Source organism: Diceros bicornis, chromosome 6, assembly GCF_020826845.1.
Source record: "Diceros bicornis minor isolate mBicDic1 chromosome 6, mDicBic1.mat.cur, whole genome shotgun sequence".
NCBI classification, from domain to species: domain Eukaryota; kingdom Metazoa; phylum Chordata; class Mammalia; order Perissodactyla; family Rhinocerotidae; genus Diceros; species Diceros bicornis.
Genome location: NC_080745.1, coordinates 86,823,746 through 86,846,379, shown reverse-complemented (window position 1 = coordinate 86,846,379; position 22,634 = coordinate 86,823,746). Strand labels below are relative to the sequence as shown.

Sequence of the window (22,634 nt, the reverse complement as noted above, 5' to 3'; positions counted from 1 at the left end):
GAGCTGGAATTCCATCAGTAACTAGACGGACAGGGTCCCTGTGCTCAGAGTGTGTATGCTCACGGGGAGAGACAGACAGTGCACAAGTTCACAAATATCAGAGAACAGATAGTAATTAGAGCCGTGTGATCAGGAGTAACTGGCTGTGTGATCGGGGAAGGCCTTTCCAAGGAGGTGACATCCAAGCTGATCCTTGAATGACAGGGAGGCACCGCTGCCTGAAGCTCAGGAAGAGCATCCCAGGCAGAGGGGACAGCCAGTGCCAAGGACCCAAGAGGGGACCAGTTGATGAGATGGGATCAGTCATCCTTGGGAGAGCCGGTCAGAGGACTTGGTTTATGGCACACTTGGGTTGACGTCCATTCTTTTCTGTTTTACATCCTCCAAACGATCATTTCCATCTCCACCTTCTCACTGTCTTGTCTGTGGGTGAAGGACACTTGTCCAGTGCGGGCTGGCCCGCAGCTGCTGCAGTTTCAGAAAACAGGGCTGGAGAGAACAAAAACCCCATCCTCCTTGTCCGTTCACTTTGGTTTGGCTTGTGAGCAGGAGTTATTTTTATGTAAGCATGTACTTGAGGGGGGAAGTCTTGGGGTGGGCAGCTGAAGCCACACTCCTAAAAACAAGACTGGAATAGTGCTGTGAAATCCCAAGGGTGAGCATGCAGCTGATAAACTTGAATTCGGTGACAATTCCAAGCAGTCAGGTTCTGGGAAAGGGGACCTTTTGGAGAGGGACTAGGGCATAGCAAACATATGCTGGTGTGGCCCCTCCCTTGAGCTTTGCTCTCCTGCTCTGGCCTTGACCAAGCCCTCCCTAAGGACTTGACTTCTTCCTGAGCCCTCAGGTGGAGATTCCTCCTCCCTCCCCATTGCTACCCCCAGATGTTTCTCCCCCATCATCTGCGAGAACCTCAGCTCCTTGAGGGCCCTGCCGTTCATTGTCCCTTTCTTGCAATCATCTTCCTACCACCTAGGTAGTGGACCCCAGAGTGCCTCCCCACCCCAGGTCCTGCCATCACTCAGGTACCCGTGGTCCCTGTGGGAACAGCCTATTGGGCGCTTTGGCTTCCGGGGTCCTCGACCTTCTCTCTCCTTCAGGATACTCTGGACCTTGTCTGCACCTGGACTGCTCCATACAACATATAGTCAGTCCATGCTAATAACATGGTAATGACAGCCTTTCCTTCATGGGGACCATGCCCAAGGACCAACTGGTCGACCTGACACATAGTAGGGCCTCAGCAGATCACTTCCATCAATTATTTCCTAAACTTTAAATCTCTCGCTGTTCCTCCCTGGAAATCCTTAAAGGTGTAACATTGTGAAGTTTTCCTAATAAATGTTTATCAGTAGTTGTAGCAATGTATATCTCTTTTTTATGATGTTTATGATTGATTTTTTTTTTTTTTTGGTGAGGAAGATTAGCCCTGAGCTAACATCTGTTGCCAATCTTCCTCTTTTTGCTGAGAAAGATTGGCCCTGGGCTAACATCCGTGACCTTCTTCTTCTGCTTTATATGTGGGATGCCTGCCACAGCATGGCTTGATGAGTGGTGCATAGGTCCACGCCTGGGATCTGAACCCGCCAACTGGAGCACGTGAGCCAAACTGGAGCACGTGAACTTAACCACTGCACCACCGGGCCGGCCCTTATGATTGATTTTTAAACTGTGGACAAAATATAAATTTCTCTGTTTTAATAAATGGAGAAATAAAAGAGAAACAATTTTTTTTTCCGAATTGCTTGATTTAGAATCATTCCAGATGTTCACTCAGCATCTCTTCCCAAGTCCGTATGGGACCACACCACCTGGAAACTGTGACTGTACTGACATGTTGAAAACTTGCCGAGAGGAGAGTCCCCTTAATCTTTTGGCACTCTTAGATGCTGCCTCATAATTTTATTTCGGCTTTTTATTTTCAAATAATTTTAGAATCACAAGAAGTTGCAAAAATAGTACAGAGTTCCTGTGTACTCTTTAACCGGCTTCCCACAATGATAACATCTTACAAAACCATAGAACATTATCAAAACCAGGAAACTGACACTAGTACCATACCATTTACTAAGCTACAGACCTTATTCCACTTAATTTTATTAAACGTAGGAATCGGCAGCACTTTGGAAATATTTTAGAATTTCATAAACTTCAGTGTTGTAATTTATCTTTTAGATCCCTTCCAATTGGGCATCATTTAAAATTAGTTTCCATCGGGTCGGCAAATACTGGAAGACCCGTGATTTATGCATTTCACGTCTTCCATGTGCCCACGTGGTGCTTAGTGGGTGCGTTGTCCCTGGTATGTGCACACAGATAACCTTCTTCCCCAGATCTGAGGGCTTCTTGGAGGAACTGCAGAGAACAATTTGGTGTAACAGAACAGAGGACAGGAAATTGGGAAACCTGAGTTCTGATAATAGTAACCAACATTTGAGTACTTGCACTAGCCTTTATCTACATTATTTCATTTATTCTCAGCATCCTGATTGACATCCCTATTTTACAGAGGTGAAAACTGAGGCTAGAGAGGGTCACCCTACCCAAGTTCTGGCAGCTCATGAGTGGTGGAGTTGGGACTTGAATCCAGGCAGTCTGACTTCAGAGGCTGCTGGCTCGGACCTTTTAGGGCTGCCCTTCTTGGTTCAGGCTGGTACCCTTCTGGTCCCAGTTCTTACTAACTGCTCTGTGTCCTGGGGCTGCTCACTTGACTCCTCTGAGCCTCTTTCCTCACCTCAACACAAGGGGCTTGGCTGAGAAAGTCTGTCACGTTCCCTCCCTTTTCTGAGTGTCGTCGGCTTTACTGGTGAAAACAGTTACACCACTAGCGGCAGAAACGCTCAAAGATCCAAGTGAAATTTCTACCCCATCCTTTGAAGGTGCTTTTAAGGTTGGGAAAAGTTTTGCTACCTACTTTGGTTTGATGGGAGCCTCACTTCCAATAGAATTATGCTCTGGTGTATTTTAATTAAACCATCTACAAACTGATTTCTTAAAGATGCAAAATCCCCATGCAGCGGGCTGTGTCTGAACCCCCACGCTCAGCTCTGGTCGGAATGCTGCTCTCATAATAACCAGGCGATGTTGTGAGTCTGCTCGCTGTCAGCCTCATGGGCATCATTAATTGTGCCATGCCACCAGAACGAGATGTGAGGGCATTATCGGCAGATACTTAATTGATTTTTGCGTTCTCCACAAAGGATGGTCAGGATTAAGCTTGTTTGTAAATGGTGTTTAAATTGCGCAGTCCTGGGGGTGGGTTGCAAAAAGCAAGCAGGGCACTCGTCAATGGTTTGAATTTTCTTTTCAGGTTGTGGAATGAGCCCATCGTTCAACTCAGGTAAAGATGTTCCCATTAAAGGGCTGGGAGAGGGTGAGCTTCAGATCGTAAATTTCACCGACGGGGCCTCAGCTTGAGCTCTTATGAGATGGCTGGACTCTGGATGAACGTGTAATCACATTAGCGTGATAAATTAAAGGGCCCCGTATTTTTTAAATTGTCAGGCAGAGCTGCATTAGAGAAGATACTGTTGTGGATCAGAGTTGTGATAAACGGACTCATGGAAACTGCCTTTGGTAACTTCACTCCTGGTATAGAATGCGTGATGCTGATTCTAAGATGCACCTGGACCTGGAAAGGCCCTCCTCAAACCTGTGATGAGCTTAAACTCGAGGCGTAATGCTGTTTTCTAAGTATTTGTTCTTTGGCTGTTACATATACCAGGAATAAGAGAAGCTCTCTGGATATAATTTCTCTCCTTTTAATCCTGTTTATGTAAGTCTTTAGGTATCTCCAGAACCAGCTATGTAATTTTCAGGGCCTAGTGCAACATGAAAATGTGAGCCCCTTATTAAAAACTTATTAAGAATTTTAAAACGGGGACAGCAGAGCATTAGACCAAGCGCGGGGCCCTTCTGAGTGCCGGGCCCTGTGTGACTGCTCGGGTCAGAGCCTGTGGAGCCGGCCCTGGGTAACTTGTATGATGCTCATCCTAGACCAACTTGATTGATGGCACCTTGTGTGAACAATGGAGGGCAGGGCTGGAGCTGCGACGCTGGTGTGCTCTGAGGGGTCTGGCAGGGTGCTTGGCCCCGTACATGCTTAGGAGAGACATGCAGAGCTGAACTGGCTCCTGGATCGTCCTGGGCTGCTGGCTTTCTCAGGTTCCAAGCATCAGGAATCTGGAAAAATCTACCTCTGTGCTCTTTAGAATGGACAGGCACAAGGACCGAAATTCTCTAATGAAACTCACTGTCTGATAGCTCAGCTTAGAGAAGAGAAAACCTGAAGACAGAACCTGTCTAGATTGTGTATGTGTGTGTGTGTGTGCGCTTGTGTGTGTGTAAACCTCAAGTCCTGGTGGTTTTTCACTGCAGAATGTAAAAGGCTGACACACGGTGATGATCCAGCACCTCTCAATGGTTAGCTTGTATTTCTCTTTGTGGCTCCGTGTCTCAGTCCCTAGAGGGGCTGCCCCTCCTCTCTCAGCTTTTCATCTCTGGGGTCCACTGCTTGCCCACTCCTCTGCCCTCCCCGCTGAGTGAGGCCCCTGGAGAGAGTCCAGGATTTCAGGGCCACTGTAGGTCACGCTAGGCGTTTCCCAATCACAGAATAGCCAGTGCGCAAAGTCAGAGGGGTGGCACGGTGCATCTTGGCGAGGAACCAGACTCCAGCTCCTGGAGTGTCGCTCCTCTGGAGCAAGTGGCTGCAGGGCTCGGAGGGGCTGGTTCGCCTTGGTGTAAAGTCTTTGTTCTCTCCCAGCACGGTCAGCCGGGACTTGTGCAGGCTCAGTGGGTGCCTAAGGGAGCCAGTGGAGAAGCAGAAACTAGCCTCTGAGGCTGGCCGCCGGAGAGGGGAGCTTCCAGCGAAGGAGGGCCCGGCCTTTTGAGGTTTTAAATTGGAGCTGGAGATCTTGAATGAGGATTAAAGTTATTTTTTATTGGGAGGGTGTGCGGGGGTTGATGCTCTGCTCAGAATCCATAAGGCAAGCTGCCCAAGTGAGATCTCTTCAGAGCTTCGTCTCTGGGGAGTTACTGCGTACCGTCGCTGAATTTTCCTCCTTTTGTCCTCAGTTTGCACAGAGGTCCTTGGAGATGTGAGCTCATAGGGAGCTGGGACGCTGTGCTCTCCCTTCATTGTTGCAAGTTGATGGGTCTGAATGGGGCTGTGAGCTTGAAGAAAGCAAGCAAGCTTCTTTATGCCTCCAGGCCGGGAATCCGGCCGTCCTGGAGGCCACAGCTGCCCCGCTGGAGTCGAGGCCATGAAGGGAAGCCTGTGTGGTACCTGGCTGTCTGGAATTAGATGCTCCCTTTCAAGGGCATGCTCAGCCAGCACTTCACTTATCCAGTAAATAACGAGTATGGCACCTTCACGTGCAAGCACAAGCTGGTTTTATCTATTTTCCCTGTTAAGACATCCACAATCATTGTTTTTATTTTGGAACGAAAAAATAATAGGAAAAAACCCCACAATATTTTTATTCCCTGGTGTGGGAGTCTGAGATAAATAATACATCTGGTTTAAAGCTATGGGGGAAAAATGTCGATGCATAAACAAAAGAAGAGAGAGAGAGAGAAACATGACGAGTGTGCCAGGACAGTCTTTCCCTCTGCAAAGCCTCATCAGCTCCGAAGGGGCAGGGGGCTTGTCAGTCTTGTCTGCCCACTGTGCCGTGTGCCTAGCACAACCACAGCTAGCGGGATCTGTTAATGGGTGAATCAGTCAGGTCCTAGAGTCCTATTAGGGCCTGTGAGTTGGCATTCTTGGACAATGGCCTCAAATGGAAGGAAACTATAAAGATATAAGAAAATAATACTGTCGTCTTTGTGATGTTGTGGTCAGTACTTCACATAACTCGGTCAATCTCCCCTCCAGCCCTGAGAGGTAGATGACATGATACCTGGTTATAGAGGGGCAGATCAAGCACAGAGAGGTTCGGTGCTTGCCCAGGGTCAACCAGCTGGCAGTGGCTGGGCTGAGATTTGATTCCAAGACTTGCCCCGTGGCTGTCCTCCACTCTTTCTACGCTACAGGAGATGTCAGGGAGAGAGAAAAATAACATTTATGGACAGCCAGGTGTTTGAGATACCTTGGTGTCCCCACTCAGTGAGCCCTGGCCCCAGAGGGCACAGAGAAGGAAATCAGCACTGGTTGCTGGGGAGTCAGTGGTGGCTGAGACATGCCCAGGTCCCCTGGAGGGGCAGAGTCTTTAGTGTTGGGGAAGCGACAGTGGTGGTCGTGGTGAGCACGAAGGTGGGGCTGCACCAACCCCGGTGAGGTGCTGGGACCTGGGATTCTCTCTCTTTGAGGTTCAGAATGTCTGGAATCCTTCTTCTTGGAGACTGGATTGATTCCACAGCCGCCCACTCCCACCACGCCGACCCCCAGCATTGCGCCCCTGCGGTCGGGGTGGCCCACACTGTTAAGTGCCTCCTGCCCCCTGCCTGGAGGGGAGCTGGGCTTCCTCAGGGGACATTTAGGGTTCCTGAGATTTATTTGTTTGCTTTCTCTATTGGGAGATTTGAGAAACTGAGGAAACTTTCTAAGGCTGCAGTGTGAGTATTCAGTGTCTTTCCCTCCCTGGGGGTCCTGGCCCCCTTAGACGGGAAGTGAGAAGACCCTGGGATCCAATAGCCAGTTACCTTCCCTGGGGGTGCAGCAGGAAGGCCTGGACTTGCTGTGGATCAAGCAGCTTCTGCCGCAGAAAGTCTTCTATGGAAAGAGGCTAAAAGAATACGTAACACAGCCCTGGTAAAGCCTCTGCCTCGGACCTCCCCCCTGCCCAGTGTGCCTGGCCTGTAGGTGGCCGCCAGGCTGAGCAGGCTCCCTCATGCGGCCAGGGAGGGCCTGGGGCTTTCAGGCTCCTGGCCAAGTCCACCCCGGGAGAAGCCATTTTAGACCCTGGAAACCCATCGAACCTGGCAACTGGAGGTTATTAGCTGTCTGTCTGTGAGCTGGGTCGTAAAATAAGCCCTAAGTGGTATGAGCCCTGTTAACCATTCTAAAATGCACGAACAGAGGAGGCTTTGGTTTGGCGCCTCTGAAAGGAAACGGGTGTGGATCTGATGGAAGAGCATTCACCTTTGTGGTCCAGGCGAGAGGGCTGGATTGCATTGGTGCATTCGTGCTGTATCAAATCGCCTGCATGCCCTTTGCTTCTTTCTGGTTTCTTACAGGGCAGAAACTTAACACCACTGCTTCTAGCTTTCTTTTATTAGGAACTTTTTTTTCTTAGAGTATAACATACGTATATTAGAGAGCACCTACCTTACATGTACAGCTCAATGGATTTGCACAAACAGAACTCACCTGTGCAGCCAGCACCTAGGTCAAGTATACGGAAAGCATCCCAGAAACCCCCGGTTCCGTTCCGCTCATTAACCACCCCCAACCTCAGCTGGGGGAAACCACCATCTGGACCTCCACAGCCTCCGCTGGTTTTGCCGGTTCTTTGTACTTTGTGTAAATGGAACTATATAGTACGTTCTCTTTGTGTGTGGTTTCTTGTGCTCGACGCTGTGTTTGTGAGCTTCTTCCCTGGTGTTGCTTGTAGCTGTAGTTTATTCATTTTCATAGCTGCATTGTAGTCAGCCATCCGGCTGTGGAGAGACACTGCAATTTCCAGGTTTTGGCTTCACAGTTAGAGCTCCGAGCAGCCTAGTGCATAAGCCTGTGGATGCATTTGTGTTGAGCACAAACCTGGGAGCAGAATTGCTGGTCTCTGGGAATGAGTGTGCTCAGCTGCACTAGATGCTGCCCGTTTTCCAAGCAATCGTACCAAATACAGTTCCCACCAGCAGTGTTATGAGTCACCTGGAAAAACCGTGCCATGGTACTGACCCCCCTGTGCCCCCTGCCCAAAAAAGGAAAGACCCCAGGGGATAACAGCTGACCCTTTTGCAGGTTTGTGTTGAATGGATGAGCTGGGAACCGAGCAGAGAGAAGGTCCTTATGATACTCCAGAAAGATGCCCCAGTCCCTGCTGGGGTTCTGCACCGCACGGTCACGCTTCACTGGAAACCAGTCTTTGTGCCTGAACTTGGGGATGGGGATTTGTTGGTCTCTGGGAAGAGCCCAGAATCCAGCATTGTAGTCACCACCCTTGGGGTGTCTGCTTGCAATGAAGTAAAGCCTCCAGGCTGGGCAGTGAGATGAAAGTGGCTGGCCGGGGTTCCTCTCTCTTGGAGGTGGGGGTGAAGGTGGCTGCCACCATTGTGGCTTGGTCTGGAAAGATTTTATTTACAAATCAGTCCAGTCTCAGAACCAGCTGCTTCTGCACACTCCCTTCTTTTGTGCAGCCTGACCAGCCAGTCCCTTCCATCCTGTGTGCAAGGTGAGGAAGGAGCTTTTCCTTCCTCCAGGGCTGACGTTCAGTGTGAGTGGGGCTCCAAAGCAGCGGCAGCAGGCGGCTGGCATTTCCTGAGCGTCCCTGCGTGTTGACAGGAACGCTGAGCGCAGGCGTGCTGGTCTCTCTCTTACAGACAGGAAACTCAGGGGAGAGGGCACTGTCCCTGAGTGCAGAGCCCCTTGGGGCCAGCCCTGGCTGAGTTTCAAGGCCTACGCTCTGCTTTGGCTCCGTCAAATTCCTAACTCACAATAGTGGCGGTGGCTGGATAAGGCGACGTGGAAGGAAGGCAAAGCTGTGGCCATTAGCCTGAGCCTTAAAAGTCACCTGGATGGCTGCCAACTGCCTCGCTGGCTGTCAGAAGATCCGCTAGCTCTGGAGCAGGGCCTGGATGGAGCTGTGTTTTATCTGGTGTCCGTGGAGTCTTACATCAATTTTGGGCAACAGTGAGTTCCCAGTGCCTTTTGTTGGGAGGCCGGGTAAGAAAAGGAATGAAGGAAATAAGAAACAGACCTTGCCCTCAAGGAGCTCACGGCCCAAGCGGCCCTGTGTGGTGGAACTTTCTGCCGCGATGGAGATGCTCCGAGTCTGTGCTGGCTGTGTGGGAACACCAGCCACACGTGGGCAGTGAGCTCTTGAAATGGGACCAGTATGACTGAGCAACGGAAATTTTAAATTGCGTTTCCTTTTAATTAATTTAATTTAAAACAGATACTCAGTTCAGTGAGTGGAAGACTTTTAAGAATGTTTGGAGCAACTTGGGCATGTAACCCTCCGTGTTCAACTGTGCATTTTATGAAATCTAAATACAGATCAGGTACTTCTGATGAAAATTTAGCATCCAAATTGAGATGTGCTGTAAGTCTAAAATACACGATGGATTTTAAGACTTAGTGTGAAAAAAATAATGCAAACGATTTCATTAATAACTTTTATACTGGATACATATTGAAATGATAATATTTTGGATATATCAGTTGAATAAAATATATGAAATCAACTTCATCAGGAACATTTAAACTTGGGTATGTGGCTCACTTTCTCTCTCTGTTGGACACTGCTGCTCTGAGGAATTCCCCTTTCTTGCTGGAATTTGACCCAGAGTGCCAGGGACTTGGAGGAGATGAGAGATGCCCCTGCTGTCCTCCATTGTTTCCTTCACCTGGGAGAAGGGTTTCTGGCTGATTACACACCGGGCCCTGCGCATGGCCTCAAGGGAACCTTGTGCAATGAGGGGAAGTCCTCAGTGAACTGTTCTAGGGCCCTGCCCTTCCTGTACCTTCTCTCCAGGTGATGCTTTTAGAAATGAGTGTCTGCTCTGATGCTCCAGACTAGGAAGAAAGTACTAGAACATGCATGAGCATGTCTCACTCTGGGCTGCACCGCAGGCACACATGAGTGGGACATGAGCAGCCACCGGTCAGAGCGAGAACTCGCCTTGAAACTTAGATTTAATTTAAATCTGTACCCCGATGGGTAGAGAGCCACTCCAAACACTATGCTACAGAAATGTGGTTCAGAAGGTGAAATGGATTTCATTTCTGCCAGACGTTGGCCCCCACCGCTGTTTCTGGAGGGGCAGTGGGAGTGGGGGGAGGCCCGCGGAGGTGTGGTGGGCGGTGACTCAGGTGAGCACATTCATCTCTCAGCAGGTACTCCGGTTCAGCAGCTTGTCAGTTGTCCCCCTGCAGCACCTAGTCTGTCTGACACATTGTCTCCTCCTCTTTGGGACTCTGGATACCTCCCCCACTGGTCCCCCAGCCCTGCCAGGCAGGGGCCTTGTCTAGTTCACTGCGTGTCCCTAGCTCTACACTCGGGCCCGGCACATGGCAGGGGTTTAATGAACTTAGTTGAATGTTGGAGCATGCCTCCTTAATCTGAGGGTCAAATGTGGCCCTTGGGGGTAGGGGTCAAATATTGGCCTCCCTGAAATTATACTCCCATTGGGTGGGCACTGAGGGCCTTGACGGGGGTGGTTAGGAGCCTCCCATCTACGTTGTGCTTTATTCTAAAACTCTGTGTGCAGGTTTCTCCTCTTCTTCTAAAACCTGTTTCTTAGACGACACCGTAACTGTTACATATTGAAAAGAGAAACCTTCCATCGGTGCAGAGCATTTCTCTCTCCGGGGCATTCCCTCGGCCGTCCTCTGTCCTCTGTCGTTTGCTCCTGACAGCACCCCAGGCGACGTTGCCCCAGAACACAGGTGGGGCCAGTGTCCAAAGTCGGAACAGCTGATGGAGGCACAGCAGGAACTCAGATTCAGGGGAACTCCCATCTTGGGGTGACTTATCCATGCTTATTATATCTCGTATTTAAGGCACCCTAATGCGTAGATCCTCGTTGGTCGGTCCGGGGAAACAGGAAATGTCAAAGTCAAGATGGGGAGAGAGAAGTCTGTGCCCTTCGTCCGGGAGGATTGGGGCATGGCGGGCAGGACGGTCCTCTGTGCTCCGTGTCCTCAGCAGGAGCTCATGGAGGGGCGCTGGGCCTGGTGTATCTGTCCTTTGCTCTGCCTCATCCATTGAAAGTCAGTGGCTGAAATGTCTACAGTGTGAAACCATAAACTCTCGAGTCCTGTGGACCCACCATCTTTGGTCGTCTGGGAAATACTCGACTCCCCAGCCCGTTCAGCCTCCCCAGGCCATCGGCCCTGCCTACCGCTTGTGCACATTTCTCCTTCCATAATCCCTGACCTTGATGTCGACATCAGCGTGGGGTGGTGGCACCCTGTGGCTTGCCAGAGGGCCTGGACTCCACCACCCCACATCCTCGAGGACCAGCCTGACCATCCTGCAGTGTTACACCGTTCATGCCACCCTAGCCCATTTTCATCCCTTCCGTGCACCGATGGGGTCCACAAACAGCAAGGATTAACTTGAACTTTGCCAGACTCTTACGTTTCCAGGCTGTCTTTATGGTCTGTGTGGCCTTAATTTGTACTAGAGCTGAACTTGCAGAATTCAGTCGACCCCAGTTCTCCCTTTATTTAGGAGTGCCACGGGATATGGGAACTCAGATGGGATGTTGGTGTGTGGGAGTTTGCACTTTCACCTGGTGGAGCCAGAAGCTCAGACTTGCCACCTCCTTGGGCGGGGCCCTTGGGGCACGATGCTGGGCCGGATGTGTGTGCAGGGATGGGGGATGTCTCCCCACCTCTGAGGCAGAGTCCCGCCCTGACGGGTCGTGTCCCACTCTGCACTGACTGCAGCTTAGCGCAGAAAGGGACGTGCTCAGATCTGTTCAGATACTTTCTTCCGAGCTGGGATTATCTCCTTGCTATGCCTTCTTTCTGTGCTTGGGGCCCCAAATACCATCAGCCCTAACATTCTAGAAGAAAAATGATCCTGTTTTTATTGTTTGAATTTGTGTTTCTTATTAAAATGGAATGCTTTGCAGTTACAAGACACGACCTTATTTTAGAAATAACTGTTTTTCCTCTTTCCGATTTTTTTTTTTGTGTGTGTATAAGAGTAGGGATATCCAGGCAGGTGATAGGAAAGCAGAATTTTTTATAAGAGCGTAGCGATTCTTTTCACAACAAACAGAAGACCTTAAAATGTATGTGTTTTGATTTTCTTTTTCTGGATTAGAATATGAAAGATCAGTTGCCACAGACAGCGAAGTAATTCATTTCTGATGCATTTCAGTGAGCCATCCTTCTAGAAGAGGCCAGAATGAGACACGGAACTCGTGACACAGACCAGACCAGAGACATACCCGACGTGTTCTCCAGACACAGAGAACAGGTGGTGGTAGGAAGAATAGTTATGACGGTGATGAACATAGTGAGGATGGCCGCGACTGCTCAGGCACTCACGGGGCCGAGCTCCTTGCTCAGCGCTTTCTGTGGATTATTCCAGTTCCCTCAGCTGTCCAGTAGACTAGACATTTTCAGCATCATCCCATTTTTCAGATGAGGAGCTGAGGCGGGCTTGGGGTCAGGCCGTGGAGCCAGGACGAGAACCGGGACCATCTAGATGACCATGTGCCCGGAGCCACCACCCTGCTCCTGGGGGTCAGCACGTGGACCCGCTCATGAGTGGAGACAGGTCCCCAGCACCCCTTGGCTCTGCTCTGACCCAGAGAAGGTGAGAACTGGACGCAGCTGTTCCCGGAATGAGCCATATGCTCATTTTTTGCTTCAGTTATTTCACTAATTGAGGCAAAGGTTCTGGGAGTTTTGACATTAAGTATCTGGATAATTGCCTCAATGCATCATTTTCATTTTACTTGTTTAGACACAACCTTTAATGAAATTTGAAAACCCGACTCTACTTGGGGAAATGATATTAACTTATATTTCTAACTTTGTTTGCCCAAAGTGCTTGATGGCTTAGGCTTCCAGTTATAAGCTTAACTGCCCAACACAACATCCTCCAGCCGCCCTGTTGACAGTCGACCTTGGAAGACTTGAAAGTCAACCTTGATTTGGGGCAGATTGACCGTTCCTTACCTGGGAAATGAGGGCTTTAAACAAGATGGTCTCGCAGGTGCCTAGTTTTTGTTCAGAGGTTCTGTTCTGGTTCCTTGCATGCCCATCTGGATTGCAGGTCTTAGGAGGGCAGGACAGAAATTTGCCCTCTTCCACCTCCCTGAAGGCCTAGCATGATGACTGAACAGATCGGTCTGAACAAGTGGGGAAGACGCCAACGTTTTCATCGAATGATGTGAATGTAAATTACTGGCCAGAAAATATCCGTAGAAGATAAATATCTAAGGGCTTCATGCTACCTTTGAAAAACGTTTCTAATTTCTTCTTTGAGATCCCCAAAGAGGATTTTAAAGAGGCTTGAAGTATGCTGCTTGTTATTGTCTGGGTGCGTTGGCAGATCCTCCGGCGTAAGTACAGAATGTGGTGTCTGCGGTGCTGTTGTCATGTCACTTGGTATTGGGGCCTGCACGCCCAGCGATGCTCTGGAAGCCCAGCCAGTTACTCTCGGATGTGCAGACAGCTCCTCTGTTCCAGCTGCAAAGCCCCCTTTGGGTGGGTCAGATCCTAGCGGGGATGGGTGTGAATGGGGCAAAAGCAGGAGGCTGAACCGGTGGTATGTGCTCATACAAGTCCTGCTGTTCCCTGCGTGGTCTCAGAAAGCTGTGGAGAGAGCAGCAGGGGAACAAGGAGAGCAGCCTAGAGAAAGAGCTGCCCCCTCCCCCGCCCTCCTGTGCTGACCCGCCCCTCAGGGACTGAAGTGATTAGCAGCCCAGGTAGGGGTGCCCCCCCAAATTGAAATGACTGACTCCCTCTCTTTTTTTAAACTATAAAGTGAACACGTTTGGCTATTCCTAGGAAAAAGCATCTCTGGAATTTGTTCATAATCATTCACTTTTGCTGAAGGTTTTACAACTGCAAAAACGACGTGAGAACCTCAGAAAAACTGAGTCAACCAGAGACGGTCCAGTGATGTCGTAAACTGATTTGTCATCAGAAGGTGAACATAATCCGAGTGTGTGAACGTTTAGAAGAAAGATCAGCCCAGACTGCTTTCTGACGGCATAGGCTTGATTCTTTCAGCCACTTTCAGAAGAGGAGGAGGAGTGGGTGAGGCCCGGAAATAGATGCAGAGGCAGTGACAGGACTGTCCTGGTGGCAGTGGTCCGAGTCCCAGAGCGGTGGTGTTAGCTAAAGAGGCCTGGAAAGCATCAGCTCCTTTCTTCCCATTTCTGCTCCCCTCGCCTCCTCTGCTGGAACAGAGCTGGTTGACACTCAGAACTCTCCTTGCCCCAGCACTCTACAATGCCATGAATAATTTTCTTAACCCCAAAATCTAGTTTTCCTCACCCATAAAAACCAGTAAATCCTCAAATCAATTAAATGGAGGAGCTCATCAAATTACACGGGGTGATTGGTATTTTATCTCTTATGAAGTATAGGAGAGGGGAAAGTCACTGACGGGACTGAAAAAGAAAAAGGGAAAGAAAGAAACAGAAAGAGAGGGAGAGAAAGGTAATTTGGATTTTTAGTTGACTCTGAGTACTTGATGTTTTTGCAACATTTCCAAATTTCCTTTGCAGGAAAGGAATGAAAATGATCCAAAGGGAGGAGAGATTTTTTTTTTTCCTTTTCTTTTGTCCTGAACTCAGTCCTGGGATTTTGTGGCATGTGCTGAAAAATTGTGTTGCCCGCATGCATTCTGAAATTTGCCTGAAAGGATATAAGAACTGAAAATGGGCAAAAACAAAACAGAAATAACGAAACTTCTGGCCACAGATAAGAATCATATAATTTACCAAGACATATCATTTCGGTGTTTTCTTAAGTATGAAAGCTAACTTAGAAAGGCAGAGAGGAGCGCTCGAGGTTGGTGGGAATGAGACCAGTTACGGGCCCCAGGAGCCCCTTGTTTCTGCCCCAGCAGAACTGGGGGGCGGGCGGCTCTCTGTGGGTGTCAGGAAGCTAAGGCCAGTGAAGCTGGGGCCAGCCCACCTCAGCCCCACAGGGGAAGCCAGTGCTGGTGCAGCCCCGAGAGACACCGGGGAATGGGTTTCCAGTGACAGAGGGACGAATCCTAGAGAGGCAGAATTTAAAACCCTGCAGAATTTTAAATTCTGTTTTAAATACCAAAAAAAACCCCGTTTTGGGGGAATTCTCTGTTTATGGCTGTGCTATATTTTTATATGGGTTGCCTGCTTCCTGCCTTTCTTTCTAATTTTCTTCCTTTGGGAAATATTTGTAGAAGGGAACAGAGGACATTCGTGGAGCTTCTAGTCCAGTGGTCGAGGCAGATGCCAGCCCAACAAGCACACACATGGATGAGAAATGGAAGAGGTTGATGGATGACTTGGTCTGGGGTTCAGGGGGCGCCCTTGGCTGCCATCTGAAGGGTGACAGGAGCTCATGGGTCAAGCAGGCCGGTGGTGGTGTGGGGAGGCAGGTGGAGACAGAGACAGACACAGGCAGTGGGATAAAGACGGCGAGAGGGGCCGAGGCAGGCAGTGGGCGCAGTGCCGCTCCTCTTTCTGTCCTCCCTGTAGTGCAGCGAAGGAGTGGCCAGTGTCCCGTTACAGCCAGCGGCTGACAAGGGGCTCAGAGGTTGGGTGGCCTGCCCGGTCACATTGTTGGTGTGGTTGTTTCAGGATCTTGTGTCCCCGGCTGTAAGTGACACCAAGTCAGGCCGTTCCTGCTCTGCTCACCATGCATCCTGTGGACTCTGAGTCCAGTGCTCATGTCTCGGCTCCACAGCCTCTGCTGGGCCTTTGGAAGGATGGGGAAGACATCACGTAGGCACTCCGGTGGAGAGAAATTCTTACGGACTCTGAGCTGACTTTAGGTCCGAACAACTGTGCTCTTCAGCCAAATATTTATTTTTTTGAAACAGACCAGAGCCGTTCTTGATAGGAAGTCAGCTACAAGGACTTTTTTAAAATCATTTTTTTTTTTTTTTAAGTTTGACATCTTTTTTAGGCCATGAGGAAGTCTGCTCTCGGCAAACAAGTCCTGACCTCCATAATGAGGCCTGAACGCTTTCCAGATCTTTATGAAAAAGATCCCACTCTTCCTTGGTTAATTGGAAGAGGTTACTTGTTTACTTGTTTACATAGAACTGAGGACAGAGAGCAGCTCTTGCGGCTCTCTGTCTGATTTTATACCCTGTATCGCTTCCTCTCCTGTCCCCACTCTGCCTCACCTCCCTGCAGAAGGAGGCTGGCAGCCATCCCTGTGCACTGACGAGGTTGGCATAGATGGCGGCAGTGTAATCGCGTCTTAGCTGGGCCGCAGAGAAACGGAGGTGGTGTTGGAGAACGTACCTTTGTTATAACATTTATTGAATGTTTACCTCTCCAGCGTCAAGTATTGAAACTTGGCGAGACTTTTTGAAAAAAAGTCATATGCCACCAAACACTTTCAGAGTGTCTCTACTTAATGGAGAGGAGAAAAGAAAAAAATTCCTGTTTGATAGACCAGGCATAGCCATGTTCCGCGTCTTGGGTAATACATCTATAAATAACTACTTGCTTGACCTATTTATTTTACAGAAGTTGGGACTCTGGATTCCAGATTTGAGTGGGGTTATCAGAAACTGGGTCTGTTTTGTAAAAGTCGAAGGGAAGTTAGAAGGAGGCTTTGAAACTACTATTTTTTAAATTAGTTTCTTCTCTGGGTTTCTCCCTCCATTTGAAAAGCAGCTCTTGGCTCCAGGTGTCCTGGTGGGACCAGCATCCTCATCGCCATGTCACTGACAACATTTATTGTTTGTGTTCACCATTTATCCTTTCAGTCAGTCTTGTTCAGACATTGCTGATACGCAGCCTTTGTAACTACCCTTCTTCCTGCCGTATACCCAGACTTGGCTGGCTCTTCATACACCAGGCCACAGTCCCTCCTGCTGAGCTGAGATCCTGGTGGCAGAGATGGGAGGGAGAGAAGGAAGAGACGTGAGGATGGTGGTGGTGGTGGTTATGGTTGCTGTTGATGGAGCACTTGGGGTTGGCAGGGGCACCCTGCAAGCATTTTGCAGTGATTATCCCATTTAATCTTCATAGCTCTCTACGTGGTAGGTACTGCCATTGTCTCCATTCTAGAGATGAGCAAACCGAGGCACAGAATTGTAAAGCAATTTGCCCCAGGGAACACAGCAGCCAGATGGGCGTGTGTGTACGTTTACATACTTCTGGGGTTTGGTTTTTCTTCTTCGTCCTCCACCACCACATTTCTTTTTCTGCAAGGCGATGTGCTCATTCCCATACACGTATAACCCTACAGAACCAGATCCTGGGCCATCGCTGTCAAAGGCTCGTTTGGCACAGGTGAACAGTCATGAGATATTGTCCTCCAGGGTCCCACTCCCCCTTTTGCTAGTTGTCCCTCGGTGCTCTTTTGGACTGTGCGTGTTTATAAATGTGTATGCTCAGTCCGGGAATTCTGTGGCTGCTCCAGGATTTCCGTGGTGGTGGCAGAGAAGGCAAGGGCTCTCTCCCAGGCATGTCATTTTTAGTTAATGGGAATTGGATTTTTTTTATGACAGTTGAGCATTATAGTATGTCTGGTGGGAAAATGTTATTAATTCAAGATAACTTGGGAAATGCGGGGATGAAGTGAGGCTTAGGTGTAACTACTGTTCGGCACTTGGCGCGAAGCCCTTTGGTGCAGTCCTGCCTTGCCTGGGTAGCCCTGCGGCCTCAGAGCGTCCCCGTGCTGCCTGACCTGGGGCAGATGCTAGAGTGCACGTGTCTTCAGCAGACGAAACTGAGGCTCACAGATGGGAAATTGTGTCCTGGGGGCCTGAACCAGTCCATTTTCTGTTTGCCACACTTTTGTAGTCAACAGTTATTGTGATTATCTCATCTTTATTGTCTTTGTGGTTAGAAAAGTAATCCTTGCTCCATGGAAGTAAGATTGGAAGCAAGGTGGAAACGTGTAAGTGGAGAGCAAATCTCTCTCCCACCCCACCCCACAGGTAACGAGTAGAGACAGTGGGCGTGCAGGTTCCCACTCTCCCTGCAGAGGGGAGTTGGGGCTTCAGCTTATGTGAAATTCACCTCTGCCACTTACTCGCTGTGTGATTGACGACAAACCACTTTGCTACCCATAGCCTCAGTTTTCATACCCCCAAAATGGAGCAATAACATCTGCCTTAACCATTGTCTCCAAGTTGGGGGTGGATGAGATGTAGCACAGAGCCGCCACAGAACAAAGGGTTCAGTTCCTGCTAGTTCTTCCCCCCTCTGCCCTACGTCAGCGCCTCTCAGGCTCACCTCCTGGGTACCCTGAAGGCACAAGAAGAGAAATTCTCACTGCAGTGCCCAGGGCTGGCCCCAAGCAGCGAGTAGACAGCAAGACAAGTTGGAACTCTGCAGATTTTGTATCTCTCGGTAATGTATCCAAAAATAACTTAATTTAAAAACTATGTTTTCAATTTTTAATATTTTACACATGGAAGCTTCAAATTGTCTTGTAGCTTCCTGCAGCCTCTGACACACCTCTTCAGACCCCTGGTGAGATGGCACACCTCCCTACACCCCTGGTGAGATGGCACACCTCCCTACATCCCTGGGGGGGGCTGGCACACCTCCCTACACCCCTGGGGGGGCTGGCACACCTCCGCACACCCCTGGGGGTGTTGGCACACCTCCACACACTCCTGGGGGGGACTGGCACACCTCCCCACACCCCTGGGGGCCCGGCACACCTCCACACACCCCCTGGGGGGGCTGGCACACCTCCACACACCCCTGGTGGGGCTGGCACACCTCCCCACACCACTGGGGGCCCTGGCACACCTCCCCACGCCACTGGGGGCCCGGCACACCTCCACACAACCCTGGGGGCCCGGCACACCTCCACACACCCCTGGGGGGTCTGGCACACCTCCCCACACCCATGGGGGGGCTGGCACACCTCCGCACACCCCTGGGGGGCCTGACACACCTCCCCACACCCCTGGGGGGCTGGCACACCTCCCCACACCCCTGGGGGGCTGGCACACCTCCGCACAACCCTGGGGGGCCTGACACACCTCCCTACACCCCTGGGGGGCTGGCACACCTCTGTACACCCATGGGGGGCTTGACACACCTCAGCACACCCCTGGGGGCCCTGGCATACCTCCCCACACACCTGGGGGCCTGGCACACCTGCACACACCCCCTGGAGTCTACACTCAAGCTGGGGTCAGAGCTGGAGGTGTTGCTCTTGCCTCCTGGCACGCCAAGTAAGGGCCAGGCCTGTCTGGGAGCAGACGGTGAGTGTTCGCTGGCTGCGGGTGACACCCTGGAGAAATCCCATGTCACCTATTCCAACATCCTCCAGAGGACATTGTCATTCCGTCAGATTGCTCACTGTTTCCGTCAAAAAGAAGTAAATTCTACAGAAGGTTTCAGGCGGTTCTTGTTCAGGGGTTAACCAGATTCTTATTTTGCTTATCTTTGGAAATAAAACAACGTTTAAAACTCTTCAGACCAGCAAGGCCAGCTGGTGGGGAGTAGGCAGCTGCTCCCATTCACTGTGCCACCTCTCATTTATTCGTTGTAGGGTGCCGTGGTCCATCTGCAGAATCATCATTCGCAGTTGGTTTTGAACGTGTGAGCTGTGTGTCCATGCAAGACGCCTCTTCTCCGCACGTCCTGCAGGACGTCTGGATCGGGCATCTTCTGAATTCAGTCAGAGCAGGTGGGAGGGTTCTGGCAACCTAATCTACCTTTCATCTTTGTGGTCTAGCTGCGCAAGAGCCAAAATGACCTCGAGTCTGAATACGTGCCACTTTTTCCTGGTAGTTAATGTTTATTGTTGCAGATCTTTGAGCTTGAAAGTGTGCAAAAAGAATAATCACAGAATTTATCACGTACCTTGGTTTCTGAGATCGTTGGACCACGTGATGATGTGTCTACTTTGAGAAGACGAGGATGAGGGTCTGAGTGGTGACAGTTTGCCTACAGTCTCGAGGCTGGTTAAGGGGCGTGGCAGGTGCTCCGCCCAGGCCGTTTCATCCCAGGCCCACTCTCTCTCCTGTACTCTAAGTCATATGGGGGAGGAGGTGTATAACATTCAGTTCTCTGGGCCACAGTTTCCCCATCTGTAAAATGGGAATTCTAATTGTGCTTTCCTCTTAGATTATCGTGATGTATAAACTAGATAATCCGTATAAACCCCAGCCTGGTGTCTGGACACAAGGAAGCCCTTAGTAAAATGTCACTTTTCTTGGCGTTGTCACTAAGTGGCAAGAGCCCTGTTCTGGATATCTGCTGCGAGTTTGCTCCCTCACTCGTTAATTTAAAAACTGTTTGGTGAGCGCCCACCCTGTGCCAGGCACAGTAGGTACACAAGCTTGAGTGGGAAATCTAGTGTCTACACTGATTTGAATTCGGGGTGGAGCATCGCTGACCTGCCATTGGAGAGCTTACAGTCAATGGGAGAGTCACTGAACTCCAGCCACACCTCCTTGCCTGGGGGACAGGGTGGCCGGTGGGCTGGGTGAAGGCTGCCCATGGTGCTCTTTGAGCCTTGAGTTCTGAGCAGGTGTCTCCCAAAGCTGCATCTTACATGATGACGTGCTGCGGGAGAAAGGTCACAGGCTTTGCAGCCAAACAGACCTGCCCTTGGATTCTCGCCCTGCCACTGGCTAGCCATGGGGCTCTGGTATGGTTTTAACCCTGCTGGGCCTCAGTTTCCCCCATATAACTTGGGGATCCCAGTGCTGGCCTCAGAGGGCTGCCATCAAGAAGGGCCCTCGTGTGGTGCTCTGCACAATTTGTTCCTTTCTTTTACCGTCTCTGGGGTCACTGAAAACTCTAAACTGGGTCCATGTTTTGAAGTATACACCCCAGTCTGCGCAAAGAGTGATATTTAATTTTTAATTTCGAATGTCTTAAAACAGGTTGAACACTGCTTCCTTGAAATGCTTTACGTTACAAGACTGTCGTTGCTTTCTTGCCGTGGGCCATTTAGGTGGGTGGGTGTCACAGCAAACTGTAAGCTTATCTGGAGTGGGTTCTGCCTTAATGGGAAAACAATCTTCTGTGGATATACAAGCTTGAGAGGAAAACCTAGTACCTAAATCTAGGACAGATTTGAATTGCTTCTGGAAATAATAAAATGAGTATTCAGAAATAGATGTTCCCCCCAATTGATTTCAGAAAAAGAAAATTGTTGGTTGTGTCACAAAGACCTGTAGAGTCTTGTGCACATTGAAATCATTGGGTGACAACTGCAGCCTGAGTGTATTTGAATTCTCGTGTCGCTGCTGCCCCTTTGCTGAGAAAACCTGATCGCTCTGTGCATTTTAGAGAGACTGGGGCATCTGGCTGTTTCGTCTGTATGTCGGGCAGTCGTGCCAGGGAGCTGGAGCAGATTACTCTGTTGGAGAGTGACCGTGCAGAGAATGTTAAAAAGCTCCCCTCCGCCCTCCCGCCTTCAGCTATTGGAGATCCTGTGGGTCAGTGAGGCCCCGCTGTTGTCAGGATGCGTTTTCAGCTCCGAGAACCAGTGCTGGTTCTTCTGGTCTCTGCAGATTCTCAGGGGCTGGTGGGCTTTGGGGCTGGTCCTTGAAGTGGGATATATAATTCAAATCATACGCCCATGAGTGTTAGAGCTGAAAGAGATGGTCCCAAAGTCATGTTTTACTTAGAGAAACAGGCCCAGAGTTGCAGTGACTTGCCCAGGGTTACTGAGTGATCAAGTCTGGATTGAGACCACACTGGGGAATCTCAGCTCAGGGACCACACGCAGTAGCTTGCTGCCTTGTGGGGAGGGTGCTACCTTGTGGCTCTGAAGTTTCAAAGCGCATATGCTCTTGGGCGCTACCACCTCAGTCATTCAGCCCAGGCTTGACCCTTTAAGCACAAAAGAGGGGCTGGGGGCTGCGTCCCGCGCATGGGGCTGCTGCCATTCCCCTCTGCTGATGGTAACTGACAAGTGGACCAGCCCTCCCTCCCCCCGACCGCTGCCCCTCCATCCCTCCAGGCTTTCTGCCCTCCTCCTCCCTCCCCACGCTTGGTGCCAGGCCAGCCTCTGCGAACCTCGGCCCTGACCTGGTGCTGTCCCTGTCGCCCATTTGACTTCACAGCTGGAGGAGACGCCTGAGTCATGAGCAGAGTCTGAATTAGACAGCTGAAGACGCAGTGCCCCAGGCTGACAAGGTGACTGAAGGAGGCCCCTGCATTTCCTCCCATGTCCTCCTCCCGCGCTTCCCGGGGCTCCCTGTCCTGAGCCCTGTGTCAGACTGCAAATCTGGTCCTCAGGAAGGGCTTCCTGACGGGGCGGGAAGGCGCTGGGATGAACGGCTGGACTGTCCGAGGCCAGGCCGGGGTGGATGGGGTCGAGGTCAGGACGGGCTCCCCCTGTGGATGAGGAGCCGGGGAGACTGGGATCAGGACCTGGCTGTTTTCCCCCTTCTCCTATAATGAGCTTCGCGTCCTTGGGGAGGTACAGAACTGCATTGAGCCTCAGTTTGCTCGTCTGTAAAATGCTGGCCTGGATACCTGCAGCTTTGATTCACTGCGCCCCACCCAGGTGTTGGCCTGGGCCCCAACTGCCCACCACCATTTCCACGGTGTTCCAGGTTTTTCACAGTGTGAATCCCCAGGGATCCCCATGAGGTTCCTTCTGCTGTCTCGCACCTCCCATCTGTAAAGAAGTGGCTCTCTTAGCCCCGACCTTTCGACCTTTGGGGTCATGCATGTTTCTGGAAAATTGACCCTCCCCCGTTAGAACTGAAACAAGTTATGGACGGTTGATCGTTCTGAAGAGGCTGAGCTTTTGTTGAGTTGTTCCCACAGCTGACCGTGGCTCTCCAGGGCTCCCACACTGGTCATTGAGGCCCCCGAATGATCCCGGCCGGCTCTGCTTTGTAATA

At 50.4% G+C, this 22,634-nt stretch overlaps 1 protein-coding gene and 1 long non-coding RNA gene across 15 annotated transcripts in view; one reads left to right on the top strand and one right to left on the bottom strand.

Moving 5' to 3' along the window:
- The window catches only part of CHST15 (carbohydrate sulfotransferase 15), a 79,696-nt gene that overhangs the window by 13,466 nt on the left and 43,596 nt on the right, over positions 1-22,634 (top strand). For 4 of the 14 annotated variants that reach the window (XM_058544213.1, XM_058544210.1, XM_058544212.1 and 1 more), the window contains exon 1: positions 21,277-21,918. The exons of 7 other annotated variants lie outside the window; for them this stretch is intronic. The gene's annotated coding sequence lies outside the window, so the exon portion shown is untranslated. 3 more of the 14 variants (XM_058544215.1, XM_058544214.1, XM_058544223.1) reach the window with 2 other exon arrangements.
- On the bottom strand, positions 18,343-18,798 carry LOC131407523 (uncharacterized). The gene is made up of 3 exons (XR_009220511.1): positions 18,742-18,798; positions 18,445-18,682; positions 18,343-18,413 (listed from the first exon to the last, which is right to left on the bottom strand). It is a non-coding gene; the product is annotated as an uncharacterized LOC131407523 (long non-coding RNA).